Genomic DNA, 6,968 nt, shown 5'->3' on the forward strand with positions numbered 1-6,968 from the left:
CACATTTTGAACAGAGCCTGAGGGGTTTGTATTGGTGTCAAACCTGAATCACATAGAACCACCTCTGAACCACTTCCTGAAGCAGTCACGTGGTACAGCCGGGCAGCGAGCTTCGGACGTCATCATTTGCGGCTCCTCCCCTAAATGAAGCAAGTCTCGACACGCGCTTCGCGGAAACGCCCCCTCCATTAGTCAACACACGCTTCGAAGCCTCGGCACATCTCCAAACATCACTAGTTGTGGATTATATAATTAAATTTTCTAATCTATCTATCTATCTATCTAGAAATATAAATGTAAAGATAGATAGATAGATAGATAGATAGATAGATAGATAGATAGATAGATAGATAGATAGATAGATAGATAGATAGATAGATAGATAGATAGATAGATAGATAGATAGATAGATAGATAGAGTCTGTGGTCATTACCACGCTACTTGATCAATAAAAGAGTTAAGATACTGAAACGTTACTTGATTCAGGAAATAGTGAGGTTTCCGCCATGCTACTGAAAACGGGCTCTATGCACAGCCCCACTACTTCCTGAACTTCAGACAGCTCCTTTATTTCCTGTCTTTCATTATTGATTATTGGACGCACTGATTAATCCAGGTGTGTCTGACCACAGTCGTCACAATAAGAAGTAACAGACACACCTGGATTAATCAGTGCGTCCAATAATCAATAATGACAGACAGGAAATAAAGGAGCTGTCTGAAGTTCAGGAAGTAGTGGGGCTGTAGCTACTGCCCAACACTGACACAAATATGCTGTAAATGCTCAGTCTGGAAAATAGTATTTCTCTGTGGAAATCTTTTGAATAAAATGCCAAAATCTGATTAATAAAGTTGAAGAAATAAAATGAAATGAAATTAAAACTAGCTGTGAGCGCTAGCAGCTCCATAATGCTAACCTCTGCCTCTGTTTCTCTTCTCCATTGCCGGTTTCCCACTCACTCACTCACTCACTCACCCTCCTTGGACAGTTTTCTCCTGTGCTGTCCTATCCAGTCGGACTGTGGAACACTTGACTCTGCTGTGACTCTCCTCCACCTGCCTGTGGGACTGCTGGCTGTGGCTATCTCCGGACTAATGGTGCGTTCAATGTTCAACTACTCCGTCTCACAACTGCTCAAACTCAACACTCGCTCCATTCCATCATGTATATCCACCATAAAACAATACGGGCTCCTACGCAGACCTCGTTACATCCATAGAGGGTCACGGAGAAACTTTATTTACACACAACCTGTCACACTAGACCCCATTACATTCCTCTGCTCTAACGGACTCTAGGGTTAGGGACACGTAAACGTTGCTGCACATCGCGAGACTGACCCGCTCCAGGCTGGATAGAAAATGCGGAACAGATCCAGGCTGTTCAGACCCGGCTCTGAGTGGAGTGGAAATGGCGGAGTGGATTCCAGCCTGCTTCCACCACTTCAGAGGATCTCTGTTAAATCCAATATTAAAAAATGGAGCTTTTCAGCGCAATTTTTTTCAGCCTCAAAAACACCTTTGGCTTTGAAACACAAAACAGCACACCAACTCAGAAGACCAGGCATGAAGAATACACACATACGCACAGAAGCTTTTATGAGATTTCTCCAGCTCCTTCCACTGAGATAATGCCTCAGGAGTTAAAGGGTTAATAGAGATCACAGGAAAAGGCAAATGATTCTTAGCAATTTCCTTTACAAATTACGCTTATAACCAGGGCCAGTTCCAGCCCCCCAACATAACATCAAATATCTAGTTGTAGTTATGCATTACTAAAAAAAAAAAAAAAAAAAAAAAAGACATTGCATTAAAGTTACACATGCTCAACAATGTTTTAACAATAATTATGATTTCAGTATTATTTGTCCCTACTGGTAATCAAATTTCAGCAGCACAATATCTGATGTGTTATGTCAGAGGAGATGCACAAAGCAGCCAGCAGTAAACCAGATAGAAACACACACACACACACACACACACACACACACACACACACACACACACACACACACATATATATATATATATATATATATATATATATATATATATATATACATATAATAAAACCACATATAATTTGTATTGTGCTTTTATTCTTCTGTACAGCACTTTGGTCCACTGTGGTTGTTTTAAAGTGCTTTATAAATAAAGTTGGATTGGCTATATAAACCAGCTCAACAACAGTAAACCAGACCGAAACATATAAACTAGGTCTGCAGTAAATAACCAGATAACACTTGATCAATCTAATCAAATAAAATAAGTTAGGATAGGATGAGATAATCCCTTATCATAGGCTGCAGTCTTACAACAGTAATTTTACATTTTACAAACCAGCTTAGGCTCAGCAGACTGTCTCTCTCACTCACAAACAAACCCGTCACGTGACTCACCCGTACGCTCTGTAGGTCAGGGAGAGGTTACTTGGGGAAAAACTGAGGGGGGGGGTGTTAATTTACTAATTCTTTATTGTTAAGACAGAACATAAGAAATTATTACTTTCCTTCTTGTTTTTTTTCCTTCTTTTCTCCCATTCTTTTCCACCGGCGCCCCCTCTGGCAGGCTGCATCCTGGGTGGCTCCCTATATGGCCTATGCGGTCAGCCCTGAGTCAAGTACATACAGCAAGATGCAGCAGTTGACTGACTAACACCAGGAAGTCTAAGATCTTATGAAGGAATATTCATTCATTCATTTTCTGAACCTGCTTTATCCTCACTAGGGTCACGGGGGTCGCTTGGAGCCTATCCCAGCTACTTACGGGCGAAGGCGGGGTACACCCTGGACATTTCGCCAGTTCATCACAGGGCTGACACATAGAGACAAACAATCGCTCTCACATTCACACCTATGGGCGATTTAGATTAACCAATTAACCTATAAGGAATATGGATAATAAAACCATTGGTCCAAGTGTCCAAACATAATGATGTTGATCAAGTTCATCATTGGCTTAGGTATCCAAACACGGTAATGCATGGGTTCAGTGACCGCATTTGTACTCTTCTCCCACCTACCCTATGGCCTGATCTCCCCAAGGGCAACTGGCCGCTCTGGCCCTGAACTGGTGCCATGAGACAGAAAACATGCAGATAGAGAAGAAATCCTAGACATATCCTGGGTATTAATCTTTCAGGAGATGTCACCACGACCCATCAATGACTCGTGCTCTGGACACCAGGTATTTACAAAAGTCTAATATAATATTTCTGTAACAATGGCTTTTAGAGCTTTCTGGATTTCAGTGGTGGAGATGGGTTGAAGAGTAAATTCACTTTGAGATGTTACAGAACAAAATGAATGTACAATATTATTATTTAAAGTAATCATAACAACAATATACAAGTACTATAAGTAAGTAAGTGATAATGATAATAACAATAATGATAAGCAGCAGTAAGAGAACTAAATTACCAACAGCAAGAAAATAAACATTGCACATTGGAATAAACAAACAACTTTGCACCACAGAATTCAATCAAAACTGAGTTCTGTTGATGGGAATGTTGAGTTATTTTGAAAGTTCAATGTGTGTTACTTAATCATATCTGGTGGTGAAGATGCAAATGGAAACCTGCTGAATTCCACTTGCTTCCCCCTCCGTTTTTGTGGCTGCAAAAAATGCAAAAGGCCCTTGTTAGAGATGGTTTTGTTCATTGTAAGCTTTTTGGGTGAGGGGCTGTTGACTGGGAGCCTCACTCAGACGGAGCTGACAGAAATGCACTTTAACACTAGAACTAGTGGATACACTTGTTGGCTGCCCTGGAAGGGAAGAGGAGCTGGAACTGAGGTCAAACCCATGGATTAATATGTCACTAAAAGTGTGGAGGGAAGTGATCAAGAAATTTCAAATTCAAAAAGGGGGATTAAACGAATTAGTTGGCCAGCATTTGGCCCAAACTTTAAACCAGCACTCCATGACTCTAGATACAAGCAATGGTCTGAGCTTGGCATTACAGCAATGTGTAAAACTGTGTCTGATTGGGAGATGAACAGTTTTCTAAACCTATGCCAGATATACAATTAAGACCAGTGTTTTTCAACTTTGGGGTTGGGACCCCACACAGGGTCTCCTAGAATTCAAATGGGGTTGCCTGAAATTTCCAGTAATTTATAAAAAAAAAATTACCCCAACTAACTAATAAAAAATATATGGTGAGTTGAGAGGGACAATGACAAGACATAAATGGCATGACAAACTCTGAAGCTGAAACTGAAGCATTGTGGTACTGTTTATCTTTCAAATGTTCATTGTGGTCGGTCTCAGATGCTGCAGCTCTTTCATAATTCATAGTTTGAATTATTGTTTGTTCAGTATTAATTGACAGCTTTGTAAATCCAAGCTGGACTGACTGTACATTTTCTGACCAAGAAAAATAAAAATTCTCACTTTGTGCAGTAATCTACACCTGGCTTTTCTGCCTCCGTCCATAGTACAATATATTATATAAACTAAATTTGTGTAAATTAATGTTTATTTGAAACATAGTATAGCAAACTATTACATGATCAAAAACAAATTAAATTTAGCAAAAAAAAAAAAAAAGTTTCCAGTTTTTAATGTCTGGGGTCACCAGAAATTTGTGTTAAAATGGGGTCAAGAGCCAAAAAAGGCTGGGAAACACTGACTTAGACAGAACAGATTTCTACCGCTGTCTCCAGCTCCACAGTTTCTTCTGGAAGGAGATAAAAGGACCAAGTTCAACTGAACCATCAGCACTCACTAGAGTCTTTACTAAAGCTTATAGATCAGGGAATAACAAGGGCATCATAAGCAAGCTATACTCAGGTATCTCAGCTCTGAACAAACAAAAGTGGAAGAAAGAGAAGAATATAGAAATAACAGAGGAAATGTGGAACACAATATGGGAAACACAAATCTCCTCCACAAACTCATTAACTTGGAGAGACTTTTGCTGGAAAAACATTACTTGTTATTTCATAACCCCTAAACAAAAATTTAGACAGATGGGGACCCCACTGTCATGCTGGAGGTACAGTAGAATAATGGTGGACCACGCTCATATATTTTGGTCTTGTCCCTTTATCAGGCTGTTTTGGGAGGAAGTGTCCAAAATAATCTCTAAAGCACTAGGCTTTGAGGTTAATATGTCTTTACCCACACTATACCTTGGACTTCCACCAGGAGACTTAAACAAGAATGATACTTATTTACTAAAGATTTTTAAGGCAACCAGCAAGAAAGCTATAACGACATGCTGGCTTCAAAAATACGACCCTTCTGTGGACACCTTTATAAATATTCTGAATTAGTTACATCATATGGAGCAGACCACTTATAATCTGAGGCTCCAAAAGGATGTAGGAGAAGGACACTGGAAAAAGTGGACCCTCTTCTTAGCTCAGTAACTTCAAAAACGCTACCTGCTTAAACGTGCTTAAGCAGGTGTAACTTACATACATACACATTTACACTGTGTGAGAATACATGTTTATTTAAGTATTCATTTATTATTTTTCCTATGCAAGTTGTGACTCCCTGATCATGCTGTTTGTGTTATACATGTTTAACCATGTTTGTAGTAAAATAAGAAAAATAAAGTAAAAAAAAAAAAAAAAAAAGTGGAAAAAGAAAGAACTGGTGGATACGACCTCTTATGAAACTGGACTGGTTTAGCTCTTTTGAAAATGTTTTGTCTCTGAGACTTCAGTTCTAATAACTAGTAGAACTGAAGAATTCTATTCTATTCTATTCTATTCTATTCTATTCTATTCTATTCTATTCTATTCTAGTCTAGTCTAGTCTATTCTATTCTAGTCTATTCTATTCCAACAGTGCACTTTAATTTGATTTTTACTTAATATAACCTTAGTCTGCACTAGAGCTCCACCTCTCCATTATTTTTTATGATCAATTATTTCCTTTGATTCAATAAAACGATTATTTGAATAAGCAAAAAAAAGGAAAAAACATAAAAAAACATGTTTGAAAATGACAAACAATGTATCCTTTATTCCAGAACCAGTTGAAACAACAGCCACAAAAATTATAAAAGTAAAAGGATACGTAAAAAAGGAGCAAATGATGGTTCCGATGTAGAAAAGTCAACATATCGACATTTTCTGCCTTTCTGTCCTCCATGTTGTTTGTGTTGATCCTGGCGTCGTGTGCGTCACAGTAAGAGTCTGTGAAACACAACAGTGGAACCAATGTTTAAAGGCAGTGAAATTAAGGAAATTAAGCTTTCATTCAGGAAAACTGAAATCAAATACTTTCTTTAATTGATTCGAGTTGATTAAGTTTTTATTTATTTGCACATCCTAAAACAGCAGGAGAAAAATTAAAATTCATCGTTTCAGCTCTAGAGTGCACTGTTCTGGCTTCACCTTACTTTTCCCCACAGAGTCCATTAAAAACACAAAACACCCTCCTTAGATCCAGCTCTTTTTTGGCAGCTGTGAGCTTTGTGTTTAAGGAGAATGTCACTCTGGTTTACACTCACACATAGTCGGTAACAGTGTACCTTAACACTGAATGCCAATACATCAACAAAAAACCCCACTCCTGTCGACATAAAGGGCTTATGTTTGTCTTCTAAATGTTTTTTATTTAAATTTATGAATATTTTTCTATGACAAGGAAGAAGAAGTGAAAACATCTTCTCCTAAACTTCAGTGAGATCAAAACTGTATATGTGTTACTGTCCCTTTAATTCAGGAGGCAGTTTTTACGCACTGTTTTGGTGTGGAAAAAACTGATAGGAGTGGGCATCTTACGCTAGTACCGATCTCTGCGTGCTCGCCTCGACTGAAGCATGGTTTGTGTGGATGCTGAAGAGGACAAAATAGAACTGAACAGATAAAAGTAAGTCAGACGTCAGGAAACAGATGAGTTGAAAACGGATGTAAAAGAGACAACCGACGAGCAGTAACTTCAAGTTCGGACGGCGTAGAACTGTTCGGAGAGTAGCGATAAATATGCTAATTAGCATGCTAACTCG

General features: G+C 38.7%; 4 protein-coding genes across 10 annotated transcripts in view; 2 read left to right on the top strand and 2 right to left on the bottom strand.

Annotated features, from left to right (window-relative positions):
- LOC115435635 (zinc finger protein 239-like) overlaps positions 1-1,315 on the bottom strand; it is a 37,463-nt gene extending 36,148 nt beyond the window's left edge. Inside the window, exon 1 of one of the 4 annotated variants that reach the window (XM_030158189.1) lies at positions 919-935. The gene's annotated coding sequence lies outside the window, so the exon portion shown is untranslated. Of the gene's footprint in view, positions 1-918; positions 936-973 lie in introns of those variants that run through there. The other 3 variants (XM_030158196.1, XM_030158197.1, XM_030158198.1) reach the window with 3 other exon arrangements.
- Positions 1-6,968, top strand: part of LOC115435617 (aldehyde dehydrogenase, mitochondrial-like) — a 534,672-nt gene that overhangs the window by 232,622 nt on the left and 295,082 nt on the right. The gene's annotated exons all lie outside the window — the stretch shown is intronic.
- Positions 1-6,968, bottom strand: part of LOC115435619 (zinc finger protein 664-like) — a 493,117-nt gene that overhangs the window by 197,063 nt on the left and 289,086 nt on the right. The window lies entirely within an intron of this gene.
- The window catches only part of LOC115435629 (zinc finger protein 239-like), a 72,205-nt gene that overhangs the window by 56,341 nt on the left and 8,896 nt on the right, over positions 1-6,968 (top strand). Inside the window, exon 1 of one of the 3 annotated variants that reach the window (XM_030158171.1) lies at positions 6,749-6,832. The exons of the other annotated variants lie outside the window; for them this stretch is intronic. The gene's annotated coding sequence lies outside the window, so the exon portion shown is untranslated. Of the gene's footprint in view, positions 1-6,748; positions 6,833-6,968 lie in introns of those variants that run through there. 3 annotated transcript variants of the gene reach the window in all.

This window comes from Sphaeramia orbicularis, chromosome 16, assembly GCF_902148855.1.
Source record: "Sphaeramia orbicularis chromosome 16, fSphaOr1.1, whole genome shotgun sequence".
NCBI lineage: Eukaryota > Metazoa > Chordata > Actinopteri > Kurtiformes > Apogonidae > Sphaeramia > Sphaeramia orbicularis.